The 22,365-nt window shown below is 35.8% G+C and overlaps 1 long non-coding RNA gene across 1 annotated transcript; it reads right to left on the minus strand.

Moving 5' to 3' along the window:
- Window positions 1-2,207: 2,207 nt before the first annotated feature.
- On the minus strand, window positions 2,208-8,847 carry LOC109068987. Its single transcript, XR_006155357.1, has 3 exons — window positions 8,498-8,847; window positions 8,227-8,320; window positions 2,208-2,603 (listed from the first exon to the last, which is right to left on the minus strand). It is a non-coding gene; the product is annotated as an uncharacterized LOC109068987 (long non-coding RNA).
- Between the last annotated feature and the right edge of the window lie 13,518 nt (window positions 8,848-22,365).

Here is a 22,365-nt window from a genome sequence, read left to right on the forward strand (position 1 = left end):
CCAAGAAGCATATACAACTGCAACGAGTGTCATTTTTAACGAGAAAGCTTTGACAAACTTTAAGTGATGGATTCACAAAGTTAAAGATTGCTTACAACTTCTTGAAGTATAATGGTATTATAGGCCTTACAGACAGATAAAAAGATGTTTAAAATATAGAAAATAAAGAAGTGAATAAACTGTTGAAACAAAAAGGCATATCTTCACTTTAAATGATGGCTTCACAAAGTCTTGTCTGAAAGTTAAAGATGCTTAAAAATTCTGAAAGTATACCATTTTATAGGCATCACAGACAGATAAACAAACATGTTTGAAATATAAAAATTTGTACTTAAATCTATAAACCAAAGTGGAAGAGCACTTCATTTCCCAGAATTCCATTAACTGTGCTAAATTAACTTCCTTTAATTCCAGTTAAACTTTCTGTGAGATATGGCCACCTCACCTCAAATTCCAACTTAAAAAGAATTTTTAAAAAAGGAACAAAAACAAGATAAACAGCTTTTGGTAAAAAAGCAGCAGCGGATAAGTCAAAGTCTGAAGCGACTAGGATGAAGAAGAGCCACATGAAGGAAATGTAATTTAAATAAAAAGTAAGCAAATATATTTAATTAATTTATCACCCCTGAAACAAAAAGTAAAGCGCTATTCACTGAACAAACAACTTTTGTATTGACGTATGGATATGCAATTTGCCTGTGGTGGCATTTATAATATCAAAATGTGGCGTAGGATTCATTAAAGCAAATTAGTATGGTAGTGGGTGCTCTGATTCACCACATGGATGGTTGACCTCGGTTTGTGGCCTGTGGCATTGGGGTGGGCAGGGCTTAATGGTGGTCTATGTCCTTAGAGTGGGCATGGCTCAATGCTGAGCTGAAGGGCAAAAGGGGCGAGGGGTGTGATAGAGCCATCAGGTCGTTCCAAGTCTCTTCACACCGTTAAGTATTTAATGAGCCAAAAACCCCATGAAGGAAGAGAATCGGCATCATGAGTCATCTGCCTACTCTTTAAAAAATTCCTTGACTACCCACAGTCTCCTAACAAAGGCAGGAGATCTGATCCGTCTGATATTGGATCTAACTGATAGGGCTTATATCTTCATTACACAATGGCTTCACCTTGTGAGGTATCTGCTGTGAAAAGATATGGCAGATGAGCAATGCACACATCCGCCGTTTGATTGCTGTCTTCTGTAAACATCTGGCATGATGCCATATGTGACAAATTATTATGCAACTCACAATCTGACATACATTTGCTCTGAAGATAAGGGGTTATGTCATGCACCATGAAATGGAACATGAATACATTCAACAGCTAGACAGATCTCTCTTGATATGAACATATGACCGTACACACCTGTTGAACAGGTATCTTCACACATTCACCAATGCTGAATATCTCAAGACTAGTGCAGCCAGTGACTAATATTATACTGATGTATTTTGGACACTTCAGTCACACTAAAAATAGTTACAAAATATTTAGTTTGCATTAAATTCAGCCAGAAAATTTGTGGTTGTGATACAAGTATTTTTTTAAATAAACGGCTATTGCTATCATAGTCTGTTGTGTAAATTTATTTGCATTATATCAGACTTAAGTGTCCAAATATATAATATAATTAATATAATATAATATAATATAATATAATATAATATAATATAATATAATATAATATAATATAATAGCTAACAAAATGGCCACAAATATTAAATCTATTGAAGGCAATTTCCTCTTCAAAATAAAAAAAGGTAATTGCAAGTTTATTTCTTTAATTGTGGTATTTTTATATTTGCAACTTTATATTTCAAAATGATTTTATCATTTATACACCACAGATGCAACTTTATTGCTCATAATTTGCATTTGTTTTTGTTTTTTTGTTGTTTTGTTTAGTTTTTTTGTTAGAGATGAAAAAAAGCATATTCCATACAAAACACACCTTTCATGTTTTTCTATGTAAAAATGATACACATAAAATGTACATTCATCACTGTCGACTGCAATTAACAAAGAAGAGCTACCACTTCTATAACATGGTTTAGTATTTCAAAAGAGCCAGATATAACTTGATTAAACGGTCTAGTCCATATACTATAATGAAATTATATACTACAAGCTTGGACTACAATCTACATTTAATGAAAGAAATATACCTCTTACATGTTCTAATTAATATATCCATCAAAAAGGCATCTTACTCTTTAGTTGTGACTTTTTCACCCCGCTCCATGCTGAGCGCTCCATTAATTCTGCCATGAGGAAGAGCTGGGCAGATGCAGCATTTCTGAGTTGGACAGTCTGTGGTTTGAGTTCCTCTCACAACCAGACACATATGGCCCGCTGGCTTTGCTCTCTCTGTCTTTCTGTCAGACGGCGTGTGGCCGTTCGCCTCCCTGCTAGGCTCTAGAGGCGAGGGAGAGATGGCGGTTTGGGTGGCAGGGCTCCCCTCTGGCCGGGGCCCAGGATCTGGTGCCTGTTTATTAGGAGACAGACGGGATAGGTCTGCTTCATTCGCTTCATTCTTCAGTCTCAGACCAGGCGGTCCACCATCACCAGTACCACCATCCACTGGCATGGGTCTCCAACTTACTAATCTACACACAGACATACACACACACACATATAGCATTTGTTATAGTTTGCACTCTTTTAATCTCCAATATGATTCTTTTGTTAAATAACTAATTAAATTTGATAGTAATTTTGATAGAAAAAATGCTACAGTAAAAACCTGTTAATTGGTTAATGGTAAATTTCCTTACTATATACAAAGTGAAAACCTGTAATAGATCTAATCTAATGGGAAATTTCATGCAATTTTAATAGTAAAATACTGTTACCTTTTTTTAGTATAATACTTTTACTGTTTTTAGAAGTGAAAAAGAACAAGTCATCTTGCATTTTACAGTGGAAAAACTGTAAATTGACAGTGCCAGAATTCTCTGTGATAAATCTTTTTTATTTCTTATCAGTTATGTAAATTAGGGTTGTATGATATCTTATGTTGCTAAATTAATGTTTTTATTGCATGATTTTATCTGTTACTATGATGGTGTTTTGTATTTGGGTGTATGGCAACAGTAAAATGTAAAATGATGATACCATATTTTTTAAATGGTAAGTTTTGGCAACCACAGATGCTAATTTTTACTGTAAATTTTGCTGATTTTTTTTTTTTTTTTTACAGTGTACGTATAAAAAAACACTGATTGCTTGATTTTTTTTAAGACTTTGGACATTTCACACAAAAAAAACCTTCTGGAAAATAAGTAGCATTTTTATCCCCTTTAAATCAATACCAGCTATACCATGGGGGGAAGAAAGTGTGATGTTTCACAACAGCCACATTATAACTTTTATATATCAGCCTGGTTTGATCTGGTCTCTAATCTGTTGGCTGAGCCAAAGACCAGTTTGACCAAGCTGTCAGACCAGCTAAGACCATCTAAAACCAGCAAACCAGCTTAGACTGTATGTTTTAGATTCTTTTTCAGCAAGATTCATACAAATATTTCCATTTTTATCCTAAAACCAGCTTAATTATTCAGGACCTCATTCGAATTAATTACTCTAATTGTTTAAGCAATCCACCAACTAGTCGTGGTTAAGCACAAATCTAGTGTGGTGCAGACCGAAATATCTACTGCCGTTGGGGCCTCTTGTATTTACATTTTATGAGATCAGTATTTCTGGTACAGCTTTAATGTGAAAATCAGCTAACCGTAAAATCAGCTTGACAAATTATTATAGAGAATGGAGGATGGAAGAATGAATTCCCACTTTCAGAACATCCTGAATGGATATAAAGAAACAAAAAAGCAATTTTGGGTTTCTCTACAAATCTGATCAAGCCCTCTCCCTCTGTCTGATCTCACCTCAGTTTTTCCCCTTCTGCTCTTTATCTTTCTCTCTGCAAGAGGCTTTGCTCTGGCCAGAAACCCTCTTCACATTCTCCAAGATCAGATTTGAATATCTCTCCTCAGCACTTGCTGTTTTCCACCATCTGTCACATACAACAGTGAAGTCTCTGAGCCAAACCTCCATTCAGAGGCCCATGAATTCTCACTCTGTATTCCGAACACACACACACATGCGCACACACACTGCATACTGGGGCAAGAAAGATAGCCAGTTCCTAAATCATTCACACACAGCCAGTCAGCATAGTTCATGGACCCAGTTGGCTCTGAGCCAATAGCACACACCTGCTAGTTCTGAGACATTCAACATCAAACTTTCCTCCACTTGATGGAGGCTTGATGGCTGCATTCACACAGTCAGAGACTGACAACTATTTACTAACAGATGCAGCTCTCAAACTGTCCTGTTCTTAGTACAGCCTACTGAAGCAGTATTTTTGTATAAACAAATAACCAAAGGCAAGCAACTTTTATACAGCGATAATCGTAAATCATTGCTGTAACTATAGCGCCAAAGAAAATAATACACATAATGTGAAACTGTATCAAAATTGACAAAATATTTAATAAAAATGAGTTACAGGTTCTTTAGAGTAACCATCAGAGGTTGATAATAATAATTGTCACGATCATTAGTTGGAGTGCCCATTAATTTTATTTTAGTGATATATTATAAGGACCATTTTACTAATATTCAAAATGATTTTGGTTTGAGTATGATACCTCTCTACTCTTGCACCACACCCGAACTACATTCCCCATGAGTCACTGCATCATAATCACCTTGCCACACCTGCACCTCATTCATCAGCCAATTTCCTTGCCACACCTGCACCTCATTTACACACACATAAAAGCAGCAATCACTCTCACTCACTGCGAAGTCTTGTTTAGCCTGTCTAGCATTTCCCTTTCCCGTGTCTGATCTTGGATTGTGTATTTTTTATTGCTTGGTTCTGTTTTTTCTTGATATACCTGATGCCATTAATTTCTGCCTGGACCATTCTTTGAATAAAGTTCTGCACTGGATACGCCTCTGACTCCTTTTACAATAATAATATATTAAATATATTCTATTTGACTACCATCAGTCGGGGTCAGTATGATTTTTTTTTTCAATTTTTTTCTTTGATTCAACAAGGAAATAATTTTTTAAAAATAATTTTATTTGAATTTTTTATACTTTCTATTTTTTTGTATAGTATAATTTTTTTTTTATATTTTTTTTCTTTTTTTTAAATAAAATTATTTTCAACATTGATAATAATTAGAAATGTTTGTTAAATCTTCTTAAATCAGCATATTTTCATGATTTCTGAAAGATCAGGTGACACTGACGACTGCAGTAATGGCTGCTGAAAATTTAGCTTTACCTCTACAGGATTAAAAGATACTAAATTTGATAGTAATTTTTAACTTAGTAAGTGATAGTAATTTGAACACAAATTAAAATATTTCTGATGCATTCTGAGAGCTCTGACCCTCCCATAGACAGCAAGAATCCTTACTCGATCAAGGCTCAGAAAGGTAGTAAGTAATTTTTTTATTATTATAGATGTGACATCAGTGGTACAACCGTAATTTTCAAGCTATAGCGAATATTTTTTTGGGAGAAAACAAAAATATATGTATCAAATTCGTCTCTTCAACGTGAACCAGTGAGCGCCATTTATCATATATGTAAACAACGGTTGAACCACTGATGTCACATGGATTATTTAAACGATCTCCTTGCTACATTTCTGAGTCTTGATCGTGTAAGGATCCTTGCTGTCTTTGGAGGGTCAGAGAGCTCTCGGAATGAATCAAAAATATCTTAATTTGTGTTCCGAAAATGAACAAAGGTCTTACAGGTTTGGAACAACATGAGATTGAGTAATTAATGACAGAATTTTCATTTTTGGGTGAACTATCCTTTTAAGTTATATTTTTAATATATTTTAAAATAGAACAGCTAATTTAAATATTTTAAATATTATTTTAATGTTATTTTAATAATATTTCACAATGTTTTGTTTTTTACTGTATTTTTGATAAGATGCTTCTTTGAAAAACATTTAACTTATTATTAAAATGTTATTTATTTATATTTGGCCCTCAGTTTGAAAGCACCCTGATATAAAACTAATTTCACGGTCATGTTTAAACAGGCTGAATATTTACAGAAGGTCAAAGTGAACTAGATATCTTAGCAAAAGTATTCAAATTGCTGATGAAGCCGGTGTTGGAGAGCACATTCATTTAAAACGATCGTCCTGAAGATAAGATTTAACAAAGCTTGAAATTTTAATGCGCATTCCTTCAGCTTGGGCTGTAAATGTGGCCTGTAGAGTAAAGCTGGAGATAACTCTCTCTCATACCCTGATCTTTTGTCCTACTCTGTGCAATATCCAAACTATCTCCAGAGTAATACCCACTTATTTTTCTATAAGCCTTGGGATTTTATAGGCGAATGAAAGAGAAAATATATCTTCCGTGCTCAATCTTGATATCAGGGTTTTTGATCCAAACAGGGACATTTCTTTTTTTAAGTGAAAGATGAGATATATGTTGTGAGCAAGCAAATATGTTCACATCTGCAAGCACACATGCACACAGTCCTGCTCCTCTTGTTCATGGGTTTCACAGCTGTCAACACTGCTAGTCCAGCCCTGAATCCTCTGTCTCAACTGAGAGTACCATGAATGGGAGACCTGTTGGTAAAGACCAAATATGGCATCAGCTGTCTAAAGTTGCTGCAGGCAAAACATCCAAGAGAAACCCAGGGGCAATGATTAAATAAAGAACGGACCCTGCTGTAAATATCAGAGAAGCCTACAGGTACACACACACACAGTCCTGTATCCTGACGCTGTCTGTGGCCAACCTGAGAGGAACCAATCATCAGCCAGCTTGCGGAGTACTGAATTAGTCATATGTCTGTCACAAAGTGACCTTAATTTTCCACTATGAGAAGAAAAGCAACTGAATAAAGACACAAGCTATGCATATACACACATATTTTTTTCCAAACTAAGGAAGTAAATGTCTACCATCAACTGTTTGCTTATCAAAATTCTTTAAAATATCTTCTATGTATTCAACAGATTCAACAGAAAGTCATATAGGTTTGGAACAACTTGACGGTGAGTAAATGATGACAGAATTTTCATTTTTGGGTAAACTAACCCTTTAAAGGGCACCTATAATGGAAAATTCACTTTTACATGTTGTTTAAACATAAATGTGTCTTGGTAGTGTGTACACAACCACCCTATAATGATAAAAATCCACCTGCTCCTTTTTTTAATCCCCATAAATCTCAGAACAAGCCCTTTGCAGAATCCGTCAAATGTGTCACCACATTTTACAGGCCCCGCCCACGACTGTTGATGGCATTTAAAGCAGCATTCAAGTAAGAAATGTCTTCTTATTAGAGCTACAGAAATTATTATTTCAAGAGCAGTGAGTGATTTTCTGTTTTTATTTCATTGTTTGGGTCATATAGTCAGCATAGACAGCAGTCCTGTATATTACGCTGCTATCACTTAATACACAGATCTAATATAAACATGTAATTTCTTTCCCAGCTGTTTACCCTCACAGACATAACCTACTGTTTTTGTAACTTGTGTTTGTCTTTAACAAACCTGTGTGTATTTGACAGCTTAAGCACAATAAGACATGAAAGAGAACTTAGTTTAGTACTCACATGCTGTGTAACAGATGATTTTTTTTGTGCATGCGTTGAATGTGTGCACTCAGAAAACCGTATAATCAGAAGTTCAAACTGATGGTTTAAAATGCATGATTTCAGCATGATGGACATAATAATCAAAACCAACCAGATGTTTTATTTTGTCAGTCAGAGTATCTGAGGTATGAGCTGTAAAGGCACAGCCCTATTCTGGAAAAGGAGGCGGGGAGCAGCAGCTCATTTGCATTTAAAGAGACATGCATGAAAACAGCCTGTTTCTGCTTCCACTCAAAATAGGCATTTTCAAAATTATATAATAAATGATCTGTGGGGTATTTTGAATTGAAACTTCACATATACATTCTAGGGGCACCTGATACTAATAGTATATCTTGTAAAAATGGGCATAATAGGTGGCCTTTAACATTTTATTAATAACAATAAATTTTACATTTAACATTTTGGTCACTACATAATGCCAATATTTTCATTTGAGTTACTTATTATTCATAATTTCCATGACTTCTTTACAGCATTTTAAAATAAAAATAATAAAGAATGAGTAGTCCAAACTTTGGACTAGCAGTGTAAGTGGGACATACGACCGACAGCTTCTCTCACCTGTTAAGAAACCTGTTCTCTCCTGCTGACACTGCTGTCTGTCCTCCACGCATCACTTCACTTCTGGGTCAACATCAGCACACCTCCCACTCACCTCCAATCAAACACAAGCAAACATGTATACACACATCTAACACCATTACACTTAAGTTGTTCTTCAGGTGTGCTTAAAGCTGGTCAAGTGCACAGGACAGTCCCTATGGTCTATACTAAGTAAAGAACTAAAGGAATAGTTCACCCAAAAATGAAAATGTGCTGAAAATGTACTCACCCTTCAGGCGATCCAAAGCAGTAGATGAGATCACTTGCTCACTAATGGATCCTCTGCAGTGAATGGGTGCCGTCAGAATGAGAGTTCAAACAGCTGATCCACATGACTCCAGTCCTTCAACTGACATCTTGTGAAATGAACAGCTGTGTATTTGTGCTAAACAAATCCATCATTAAAACATTTTTAACTTCAAAGTGTTGCTTATGGCTATTCATAATGTTGCTCATCTGAATCGGAAGAGAAATATGCACAGATCAAGCATAATGTTTCTCATCCGAATCAGAAGAGAAAAATGCACAGATCAAGCACCATTTATACTGTAAGCAAAAATCAACATTAGTAAATTTTTAAACTACAAAATGTATAAATTGTACACTAAATCCATGATAAAGTCATATAAGTTCCTTTAAACAGTGTAAGAAGCTACAGAATCTCAGTATTGTCAACTAGTGAAAGCTCTGAGACTACTATAAACACCTTGTAGAGTTTTCTCTGCGTTCAGTGCCCTGTGAGCACCGCAGAGGTGTCAGGATATATTCGGATGTATTTAATAGCAGAGGTGGGTGGTTGATGAAGTGGTGGCCATTTTAAGAGATCAGGCCAGAACATTGGTGTGAACAAGCCACTCGTGCTTATGAAAAAAGAGAACGAGAGCAGACGGAAACCTCTGGTCAGACCCATCATAAGCTCTCGGCTGCCGCTCCATATAGGCGAGTGGCCCATGCTCCAGTGCTTTTAAAACACTCTACCCGAGTCGGGCTGAAGAGGGCCGGGCAGACACGTGGCTCTCCAGCTGCTGTATTTACAATCAGTTCTCATTAGCTTTGCACACCAGCTCTCTCTATCTCGCTGCCTCTCAGCCTGTCGGTCAATTATAATCAAATTGAACGAGCGGCTGAGGAGAGAGTTCAAATCTTGACCCCTTTTGTAGCACTGCCTGGAATCTTGATATGGGTGCTGGATTAAGAACACTACATGCATTGCTAAACAAGAGGACAGTTCACAGGACGGCGGCATAGAGCAGTGGTTTTCAACTGGTGGGTCATGACCTACAAATGGGTCACAGGTCTATTCTGATAGGGTTGATGGGGTAAATGAAAATAATAAATACTAATCATACAAAATAAACAGGCCTAGCCAGTTTTCAGTCTTTTCCACATCTAATGCAATTCTGTTGATTAAGGTTTGCTTAAGATTACATTTAACAGTGTTATTGAATGTGGAGTATTTTTAAAGATTAACTTTGAGTGCCAGACAACAACAAAGGTCATCTAAATGTAAAATGAGCATATACAATTAAAAATATAATATTATTGGGAAAAGATACTATATGGTACCTTTACAAGGTTTACGGTTTCATCACCCCATTTTAATTTTTTAACATAAAAGTTGTGTGCTTATCTACCAAATTCATCTGTCAATAAGCAGAAGTTAATCAAATGGACAAAGGGCAGTCAGTCAGATTTTCTTTGGAGTAAAATAATTTTATCAAAAGTGACAATAAAAGACATATTTAATGTTACAAAAGATTGCTATTTTAAAAAATGCTTTTGTACTTTTTTTTCAACATGTATAATAATGAAGAATATATATTAATATATACAGTGCCCTTCATAAGTATTGGAACAGTAAAGACAAAATTGTTCTGTTTGCTGTGGAGTCAAGAAATCTGTATGTATGATTAAAAGATGAATATGAGACAAAACTACAGAATGTCACATTTTATTATTGGGTGATTCAACACACATGTTTTACCAGCTAAGAAGATCAGCACTTTTAGAGTTTCATCTCCCTATCTGATGTGAGCATAAGGATTGGAACAGTTGCCTCACAGCTCTTTCTAAGTGTTCAGCTGTGTCCTGTTGCATTAAGTCTTCAGATATTAAAAGCAGGGAATGTGTCTTATCAGTTATATCCATTGCTTCTGCATTATAAGTCTTGCATTCCATGATGATACACACAAACCAGGATGAAGACGAGGAAGCTGACTCTGAAATGAAGTAAGCAAAGCAAGCAATTTGGATGCTAAAAGAAAAGAGGAAGTCAATTAGAACTATAGGAAAAACAAAGGGCATGGATAAATCAAGGGCTTGGAAACTACCGGCGACATCAGCAACCAACAACGAAAAAAACAACAGTAGTTGATGACAGACAAATCATAAAAGCTGTGAAAATGAACCCTAAAATACATGTCTGTAAAGTCACCAACAACCTCCAGAAAGTTGGGGTGATGCTCTGACAATCTACAGTCCGCAGGAGAATTTGACACAGAATTACAGAAGCTACACAGCAAGATGCAAACCTCTGATCAGCACCAAAAATAGAAAGCCAAGATTCTTCACAAATGTGATGAGACAAAGATTAACCCTTATCTAAGTGATTGGAAAGCAAAAGTTTGGAGAAAAAAGGGAACTGCAAATGATCCTTCTGTAAAGCTTGGTGGAGGTGGGTTCATGGCATGGGCATGCATGGCTGTCTCTAGAGCTGGACCTCTTAATTTTAATGATGACTTAATGTATGATGGCAGTAGCAGAATGAATTTGGAAGGGTACAAAATCATCTTGGCTACCAATATTCAAAAAAATGCCACCAAACTCATTAGAAAGCACTTCATATTGGATCAGGACAATGACCCAAAACACCTGCCAGTTCAGTCAAGGACTTTGTCTTAGATTGCCCAAATCAATCTCCAGATTTAAATCCAATTGAACATTAATTTCACCAGCTGAAGAGGAGACTAAAGACAGAAACTCCCCAAAACAAGCAACAGTTGGAATTGGCTGCATTAAAGGCTGGGGAAAAGCATTTCAAAGCATAAGACCAAGAGTCTGGTGATGTCTATGTGTTGCAGACTCACTGCTCTGATTGCAAGCAAGGGATCTGCAACTAAATATTAGCTTTTAATCTTTTACATCTGCCTTAAATTCAGCTGTTCCAATACTTAGGCTCACATCATATAGTGGGATGAACTCTAAACGTGCTGTCCTTTTTATTTGGTAAAACATGTATGTGTTGAAAGACCTAATGATAAAATGTGACATTCTGTAGTTTTGTTGCATATTCATCTTTTAATCATATTTGCAAATGTCTTGACTCCACAGCAGAGAAAGCAATTTTGTCTTTACTGTTCCAATACTTATGGAAGGCACTGTATTTCTGAGACACTCAGGATACAAGTTATACCATCACAGGAATAAATTGTATTTTAAAATACATTAAAATATAAAAATGTTATCATAAATTTATTTTATTTTATTTTTACTTAATCATGATTTTGATTTTCAACATTACATAAGTAATAATGTTTTGTTTTAACTTAAAAAAAGCAGATAAATGCTTGACTTTAGATTAGCTAAGTTAAAAGCTGGATATTCATAAAAATCATGAACAACACTATGCAAAGTAAAAGAAAATAGGACTCAACTACATTACATATGTTTTGTGCAGTGAAATATTGACTAACGAAACCATTAAAAGATATTTAGAAAATAAAACTTAATTTTCCTTATTTTTTGCAAATTGTTGTGCCTATGTAGTTAATGGCAATGTTAATGAATTTAAATGTTTGACTTAAAAAAAAAAAAATTTGTTACAGTTTTGGGTTGCCAACACACCACCAAAAACCAACTGAGAACCACTACCATAGAGCATCTGCTCAAAAAAAAACAATCTCATAATATTGCAGGGTACGTACAGGGTTTCATCAACCATCAACTACACAAGCGTGATGCCAAAAACATCTGGAGCATTCACGAAACACATTTCAGCTCACTCTTAAACACATTCTGGCATAACACGGAGCTAATTTCCTTTGGAAAGACATCGTCCCGGTGCTGAATCATTCAGAACCCAGTACAGCTGGAGGGCCGAGCTGGTATTGACGTGGCTGCTGTTACTTACAAAAGAAAACGCTTCTCTTGCATTCAGAGGAGCATTAGGCTCCTTTGCCGTTAACTCTGAGCACCGAGCATCTCATTCAGACCTTCACTTCAGCTCATGCCTTGCAAATGTAATCAAGATCTATTCGCTCGCTCGCTCGCTACTTCCTGCGCATACACAGACACATATGTGCAGAATCTAGCAGCCGATATATCATCACACAGCAGTCGTCTTCGCAAGACAAATGGAGAAGCACACACACCTATAAAGAAGTGTGTTAAAATAAGTGGAATGTGACTTTACGGTTGTGAGAGAAGAGACGGAATACGGAACAAGTGCTAAAAAATCCTCATAGGAGATTTTTTGTCATTCTTTTTTATGGTTACCTCGGTATCCCTGAATCTGGAAGGCATTTGGATCCAATTCACACATGCACACCACCCCGTTTTACATGCATGCACACAAACACACACACACCCTTCTTTACAAATGGCAGGTGGAATTCTGCATGCATGGCTGGGCCTCTTGGCTGCAGCAGTGGTTGCTAGGCGACAGCAGAGGGGAGCTGACATTAGGAAAAGCAAATTGACCACAGGAGGGCTAATCTAGCATGAAACAGCATCTGGCCAGCCACTCTCCATCACTAGGCCCCTGTCGGGGGGGACACACCCTGCTATCCCAGAATGCTAAAGCCTCTGCCGGAGAACAGTGAAAGAGTCCTTCCATACCTCGTGATCTGAATCCATACTGGGCCACGCGTCGACACGCCATTGCTAGACAGAGCCTTTCTGGACCAGGAATTCTCAGACCCGGATGATTTGAGTTTACAGTTTGTTGCTTCAAGCTGTGCAGCACAGCTGATATGAGTCTGAATCTGTTGTGGCTGGCAGTGGAGCGAGGTTACATTTTGATCGTGCATCTGTATGTGTATTAGGGTTACAGACATCATTTGCCGCAATGCGATACAATCATTTTGCAAATTCTGCTATCTGTTGTGGACAACAGTGTGCTGCTGAGCACAGTTTTGCAGTACAGGTGTTATGCATAGGACTCGTTGAATGTGTTTTTTTTACATAACAACTGTTCCATTCTGTCATTTATCTCATAAATCAAACCCAGATGGGATGTTTAACAAATTTGACAGTAAATGGTTTCTGTATACTGGGGATACACACATTTGGGTACTTGGCAGCATGTGACCTCAAGGTAAATGTTCTTATATTCTGATATTGGTCGATTAAACTGCAAAACTGAAAGCAATATTTTTAAAGTAAACATAATTTTTTGAGTTTTGGAAAACTGCAGTAAATAAAATTCTCGGGTACTTCATGTTCCTTTCCTTTTGGGTTAAAATCATTTGCAGAATTTAATTATCATCTAAGCTCAACAAGTTTGAAATATGGGTATATATTCTGCTACATGTGTTGTCCAAATGAATTACTGAACCCAACTTTTTTTTCTTTCCTTAGACAGGAACTCAGTTATATCGATTAATTTGGAGATTGAATCTATCAGCAGCCCTGTTATATAAATACATAAAGTGTTCAAACATTCTTCCAACATTCCCACTTTTGCCCTGTGTGAGTCCTATTTGATCCCAATCAGTATTTGTCTCTCTGCTCATATTTACACAACTTCTCAACACCTAAGTCAACACCAAGATCCCCATTAACATTCCTTAGCCACGTTTTTAATTTTTTACATTCACATTTTTGCCTTTTCATCAAATAACCTTAATTAATGAAAAACTAGCTCTGTCAAAGGATTAAATTTTATATGGTGATATTTTGACTATGTATTTACTAATGAACTGTAGGACAAGACATTATAATGTTTTAATGAATCAAGTGTAAACTAAGAGATAAAATGTAATCTGTTTTCTAGTATATAATGCTAAATTGCTTTATTTAATCAATTTATCCACAGAAATTTGGGGGGGGGGTTAGTTGAGGTATTAGTATTGTTACAGTATCCTTGACAGTACTTCATATGTACATTTATAAACATTAATTTATTTATTGGTATATTCTGCTTACAGGATTTGTCACATTTACACATTTAAAAACCCAAAGCAAAAAATAACTTTTACCATTGTGTTATATTTAAATCAGAATAACTGTTCAATGCATAGCCAAATGTTTTCAAAACATACATTATATAATCGTACATTAAACGTACATTAAACATACTTATATAATCAATGCAGCACTTTCCCGATCAGGTTACAGCTCCATGAACTGACCTGAAACACTCTTGCCATCCCATACTGTTAAAAACAAAACTGACACAAAATATTACACAATATAAGTCATTCACTCTAAAAATATTATCAAAAACTATATTTAAAAAAACTGTAGTGTCTCTCTCGTAACGGATAGGTTAGTTTGGGTATGTGTGTTTAATATCTACCATTTATGTTACAAGTGATTATTGGTGTAGTAAGAGCACGCGTGTGTGGGGGTGAGTGGCTAAGGACTGCACTCTGAGCCACAGAGCTCACACAGTTCATAGACAGAGAGAGAAAGAGAGAAAGAGAAAGGGAGGAAAGGCAGTCGTGAGAACTACTGGCTCTAATGAGGGACTAGCTCTAACTCTATGACAAAACAACTCACTGTAATGATGTGGTGGGCTTCCCTGGCTGCTGCCGCTGGGTAGGGGGTCTCCTTCCAGTCAACACACAGCCTGGATAATCACAGGTCATCATACCAACGCCCCACAGCCTAACAAAGCTCCCCAATCAGCCTCCCATTACCTCTATTAAAGGCCTTCTGTAATAACATTAGACAACGACTCTGAGTCTTATCTGCTCAACTTTGCATATCCAATAATTACAGCACGAGCAGGATTTCACAAGGGGATGGAAGGGGCAGGAATACTTTAAGGGCACTGTTAGGTCAGTATGGTTACATAATGTATATATCTTGTTAAGACACTGGCATATACAGTAGGCTAGCTAAAGTGACGTTTACTAGGCTTAAGTAATCTTAAGTAGCCAAACATTTCTGCTCATTCTGGCCTATTTAGAAAAGAAACAGTCTGTTTAACCAACATTTAAAGCTATGAACCTTTGGTAAGTGCTTATTGTAGTACCATATTTGTGGTTGGTTGGTTTTTTTTTTTTTTTTTGTTTTTATAATGTTATATAGTTGTTTATGTTTTAATTTTTCATTTATCATATATAACAACTTCCCAATTTCTGTGGATAAAATGTGTTAACAAAGCTATGGACATATTTTAAAAACATGATTTTAAAGATTTTAGTAGGCCTAAACTACAAAGCAGAATACATTTTAACTTTTAATTGTAAACTGTATTCATAATTTAAAATAAAAAATTTTAATAACATATATGTAAACAGCTTTTTTTCATTTCATCAAAAAAGTTACATTAATTTTCAGACAAAATAAATAATTCTTGGGTGCAAATAAAGCTGCTCAGTTTACAGTCATAAAATTTAGAAAATAATATTTTTCAAGACAAGAGTCACTAAATATAGCTACTACAACAATGTGAGTTTATGTTGCTGTTGAATCAGACAGCTGTTGTAGGTACAGTTTTCAAACCAGTTTTGGGTATGCCTGCATGTAATTTATGTTTTATAATAAAAGTCTCGTCATGTCATGTTAAACACGGATCTTATTTTATTAAAAACCCAAAACTACTATTCTAAAAAAAAAAAAAAATAAAAAACATTAGAAATTATTGATGTAGTTAGTGGTTAATTAGTAAGAGATTATTTTGTTGGATTCTTTTTTTTCTGAAAGAAGATTATTATTCTGTTCAAGGCCACAACTACTACATTGCAACAACAACATTAATGAAACTGTGAGCTGAAATAAGGTGAACCTGCCAAACTGGAGCTCTTAGAGCAACAACACGTCAATACAACAACAGGACTCACCGCTACATTCAGAGGACATAGTGGATCTCGATCCAAACCCAGATCGGTAGCAACAGGATCCAATGGACTTGTCTCACATCCTGAGGTTTCTGTGCTGCAAATGTCTAGTTATGAATAGTTATGAAGCACTATTTGCTGAGACTTGAAAATGTGTTTGGTGAAACTGATTTCATTTACATTGCATTTATTCATTTAGCATAAGTGAATTAATGTAAATGAAATCAAAATCTAACACATGAATAACAATTATAGCATAAATAATAAATATGTATTTTATTAATTGCATATACTAGAAATAAAAATGTTTATATATGCATCTGTTAGTTTAGACGGGAAATATTAAATCATTTAAAAACAGAGAGAATGAGCCTTGAGATAATTTGATTTCATACTAACGTATTCACCTGTAATCGTCATATTTTCATATTTCAAAACCCTATGATATTAGGCAGCATCAGACCAAGCTGCAGAGATGGAAAAGACTAAAAATTGAAGTTTATGTTTTAAATGATTTTCATTGGTCTTTGACCACCTTTGCAATTTCCATAATATATTCTTGTACAAAGTCCTCAATTTACAGCAATTACTGTCGTTTGACAATTTTTCCTATGCCTTCATTACAAATGACATCTTTTGGACGATATTCAAATCATATCTGATTTAATTAAGCTGTCTCACATGCTCATCAGATTATTACATTTAAATCACAGATAACTCATTCTCTGCATGAAGTATTAAGTTGTTTTTATGCCTTGCTGACAGCTTTCCATTGTTCTCATATCAAAAACAATGGGAAATTAATGTCAATCACAATTTACCTTTCAAGGGTTTAATTAATTGAAATACTGGAAACAAAATGTAAATCTTTCGTCTATTATGCAGAGAAAAGTTCTTTGTCTTTCCACAGTAAACTCTTGAAGTAAAGTCCTTTTGAAGTTCTCCAAACAATGGCAGACAGAGAGAAAAGCAGGAACAGAAAAGTGTTAAAGGAATAGTTCAGCCAAAAACAAAACTTCTGTCATCAATTACTCATTCCCATGCTCTTTTAAAATCTGTGCTGGTCAGTCTTTTCCATAAAATAACAATAGCTAAAAACTGAAGCTTTGAATCTACAAAAAGACCAAAAACGCATCATAAAAATGGCGCAGTCATAAAAAGAATCTTCTATTCTATTTCTTTCTTGGAAGATTTAGTTTGGAAGCACATGAGGGTCAGCAAATTATTATATGATTTTAATTTTAGGCTGAACCATCCGTTTAATGATAAGTTGGTCTGACTTTCCAAGAGTCTGCAGTGATATCTTTTATCATAACAGGCATTAATACCATACTCTTGAGCTCTCGGCTTTCCATTCATTAACCTGCAGCAGCCACCTGAGAATCCGAGAGGACGCCGTGCTCCTCTTAACTGAGCAAACAGGTGAGTCATTCTGTCTTCGTCAGACCCATGTGATGCTGACTCTCAAATCCTATTCTTCTGCATGCAAATTTTGTCCAAAGTTCTTTGTTTCTGTTACTGCCGTGACGTCAGAGCATCGCTTTTCATTCTCCAATCATTGAACGCCATGTAGATTGACCTTGCTAATGCCAGGCTTGTAGGGGAATCACTACACAGCTTGTTACTAAAGCATTTGGTCTCATTAAACACACACTAATTAATGATTAACATCAAATCATTTTTGAAGGCCATGTTCTAATCCCTTGAGGGGACTGAGAAGGCTGCGCAACATTCTGAAATATCTCTTCAAAAAAAAATATCACACAGAAAAGGAAAGTCGAGCTTGAGAAATCAGTCTCATGAAAATTTGTAAATAAACTCTTGAGACTCAACTTAAGCGCTATTTGGAAGGAATTTGATATCTAAATGATGTATGAGTTACAGTTTTAGCACAGGATGTCACAGAAGATTTTTTGCACAATGCACACATCACAAAACCTAAAATATGTGTAATGTATGTTAAATAGTTATGTATACTGTATAATGAAGAGAAGCAATTGATGAAGATGAAGATCATACCAGTCGGTGCTACTCCAGTGGCTGATCTGAACAGTTTCCATGATCGGACTCCTTATTGATTCCCTCTTTAAATTGGATGGTATCCCAGCAGAACTGAAACCACCAACTGTTATTTTTACTCCAAGAATTGCCAAAAAAAAGTTTCAATCTATAAAGAAGGTTCAGATAGTTCTGTAAAAAAAATTAATATATATATGAATATATATTAAAATAAATAAATAAATAAAGTAGCTTCAATTTAAGTATTAAAAAAAGATCAAAATAAATAAATACATAAGAGAAAAACAAAAAAAGGAAAATAAATGAATAAGATGAAAATAAAAATAAAAAAACAAGATTAATAGAAAATAAATACAATTACAAAAATAATAAAACAAATGTAAATAAATACAGGAAAATAAATAAAATAAAACAAGTAAATAAATCTATATGTGTGTGGGGGGAGAATCATGTTTGATTTGGACAAAATTAAAAATCACTAAACATTTAAAACACAAATTTACCTGAGCTCTTCCTACAAAAATAAGTCCATCCAAATAAGTCTTCAGATACAAGACTGGTGAACATCATGCACTCGCTGCCATTTTCTCCTGTATTTCATAGCAGCACTTCAACTCGGACCTACAGACAATATACAGTATATACAAGTGTGTGATGTCTATTTTAAATGCTTGTAGCTCAAACTGTATACACTGAATTCAATGAAATTCACCTTGGATAAAAGCAATTTTGCCATGCAAACAATGCTAATAAAACAGAAGTATATAATGATAAGAATGTGAAGGTAAACCAATTCAGGTTACCATAGTTACCAATTCACTTACTATAGGGAAAACAAATAAATATCCTATTGTGCACACATGCAACCTGAAACCTGCAATATATGTAAAACTAAAGGGAACTGAGACTTAACTCATAACAAAAGACTTGGACTTTAGAGATTTTAGAACATATTTGCTATTATTTGAATTGAATACTCAATAAAAAAAAAAAAACCTGTTGACAATCAGTTTTCAATGATGAATGTAAAATGTTAGTGGTGTAGTCAAATCAACAGGTACACAAACAGAGACACACAACATCATAAACAGCAAATGAGCATTTTGTGGGTGCTAACTGGAGCATGCAAAAAACCATCAACAATGCGAGAGGATGAGTGGCCACTGGGGGCAGCGTGGAGCGCTCAAGGGGCCTCAGGGTCATTAAGCCACTAATGGAGCCATATGGTCCGAAAACAAACAGAAAACAGCCATTTTCTCCTCAATAATAAGGTCATGAGATGCCTTTGCTTGTTTGGCTAGAGACCAGTGGGAAGTTATGAGAAAGATGAGACCATTTCAGCATGGTGTCTTGTAACGATAAATTGATTTATTTTGTCGACAGAGCCTTCGGCAAAGGCAAAAGTTAAGTCCTCTTGAGTGGAGAACACAAAGAATCATGCAGATGGTGGTAATATCACTTTTAGGGCAAGAATACTGGCAACATTTTGTATTTATGACTGTACTTTATGAAGTGTATATGAAGGAAAATATTTTCGATGACTATGAATCTGGCCCTTTCCCAAAAGGCACAATTACTTACAGTCTTATGGTCTGAGAAGACCACTTAACCATAGGGTGCCTAAGCAATTCATTTTAAAAACCTGAGGTCTTTATTTGAAATCTTCCTTGGGAATTTAAAGACTGTCATGTGCAAATTTTACACAGAGACGTAAGTATTTTGTAAGAAATCTGACTTACAGTAAAGAGGACAACTTTTGTCACAACAAACTAGCAAAAAGCCTAGTTATACAGATTAAATTTGCACTAACATTCATGATATCATGATGACATTTTCATTTAGAATAAAGTGCCAGTGGTGTATGTCATCAAGTAAGTTGTTCCAAATGCACACCCTACACCCTTCAAAGTGCTCACTGCAAGTGCTTTGCCCTTTAGAGTGTGTAGGGGATACTTTTAAATGGAATCCGCCCAATGACAGCATGAGGAGGAGGTCTTTTAAACGTCTCTCTGTGGGATCAGGGTCAATGAGCCGCACAGAGGTGGACCTAAATGATCACAGCCTGACTTTGATTCTTAGCCTCTAACTTTGAATTATCAGTGGTATCCAGTACCAGGTCAAAGGAAGCTGCTTCACCACACTGTGACAACATACTCACGTTGATCTATGTATTACATTTCGATTTCTGACACATTTTTTAAACACATTTCTAGACAAATAGGACTGTCAGAACACCAGTGAACCTATATGAATATACCTAAAACCATGACTTTAATCTATTTCTAGTTTAAAGAAATAGTTCAACCAAAAATGAAAATCCTGTCATCATTTACTCACCCTCATGTCATTCGAAACCTATGGGACATTCATTCATCTGTGGAACACAAAAGAAGATATTATGAAAAAGGTTCTTGATGCTTTTTTCCTTGCAACTAATGGAGGCTGGTGCTTTCAAGCATAATAACTGTCAATACATAAAGTGTGGGCTGAATTCCAAATGCATACAGAAGCTTTTAAAAGTTTTGTGTCCGTAAGATTTTTAAAAATGTTTTTGGGGATTCATTTGACCAATAATACAATTAAAATAGCAATATTGTAAAACATTATTACAGTTTTTGTTTTGTTTTTGTTTTTTTTAGCATCCATTACTCCAGTCTTCAGTGTCACATGATTCTTCAGAAATTATTCTAATACGCTGTTTTGGTGCTCAAAAAACATTTTTATTATCATATCAGTTCAATCTGTGAATGAAACAACCAATTAATTCAAAAGATTTGATGTAAGAGAATTTGTTCTTTTCACTAATTGGACATTGCTTTTTTTGCATTAAGGAGAACTACAGTAGATCAGATTTCAACATATTCAGTGCTGGAATGTAGCACACACAACTACGTTTTTGGTGGATTTTTGCCCATTTTAAAGCTTGAAATGGTCCAGACTCCATTTATTGTAAATGAATGGAAACAACAAGCAGCACATATATGAGTTTAAAGGTGAGTAATGAGGATGAGTAAATGATAACAGTCTTTTCATTTTTGGTTAAACTATTCCTTTTACTTACAGTCTTCGTGGTATTTTGTTAACTTACAGAATTTTGCTTATTCGGGTGTTCTGCAACCGAATTACATAAGAGAATTTAATTTTTAGATGTATAGGGCTAATCCAATTTTAAGAGACAGTCATGTGATCCTGTGTAATGGTGTTCAAATTACCCCTCCAAAACGCAGAGAAAAAAAGTGGACAAATTTGCAGATATTTCATTTCCCCGGTTCCAGCAGCTGTCATCTCTTTCACTCCATTACCCAGGCTTCTCTGTGCAAACCAATTGCCGCCATCCACCATTTAACCATACATTTGCAAGAAAGCGCCGTTCATCATGGTGCCTGTGGACGGTGGGGAAAAACACGGGACGTAAAAAAAATGCTTTCGCACTGTACGGGCGAAAGAAATTAACATTTCGATATCATTTGCCATGTCTGTTCCTCTCCAGGGATCTCTTGTGTGGAGGAAAAGACTAGAGTGGTCTCAACAAGTCACTCTGAAATCACCCCAGCTCTTGCCGTTTCTGCCTCCACCTCATCGAGGTGCCTGCAGGGGAAGCGTGGAAAACAGCCAAAACGAGTATTTAATATTCACGCCCAGATTGAGAGACGTGGGTATTAGTCGAAGAGAACTTTGATGTGGCATTAAGCATGTGCTGAAAAATACATAGCTAAATAAATAAAAAAGCACACATGGCATCTATTTTTGTCTCTGTTTCTGGCTTCTCCTGTGCGCACACCCTTCTTTGGAGAGGGAGTGAAAAGAAAAAGTCCCTTCACTCGACTTCTTTCCTCTTTTCAGGAATGTGTTGGGCCAGCTGGTGAGTTTTTGATGTGTTTCACTTTAATACTGACTCTGACTCCTCTCCTGGCTGAGATTCTCTCTCTTTCGTTCTCTTTATCTCTGGTGCTCTCTCTCTCTCTCTCTGTCTGTCTCCCTCTCTTTCTATCCATCTCTCTCTTCCTCAACACCCAACAAAATCCTTCTGGGTCCCAATTAAGACTCAAAGCTGCTGTTCTCTGTATGATAA

Source organism: Cyprinus carpio, chromosome B8 (genome assembly GCF_018340385.1).
Source record: "Cyprinus carpio isolate SPL01 chromosome B8, ASM1834038v1, whole genome shotgun sequence".
In the NCBI taxonomy this organism is placed as follows: domain Eukaryota; kingdom Metazoa; phylum Chordata; class Actinopteri; order Cypriniformes; family Cyprinidae; genus Cyprinus; species Cyprinus carpio.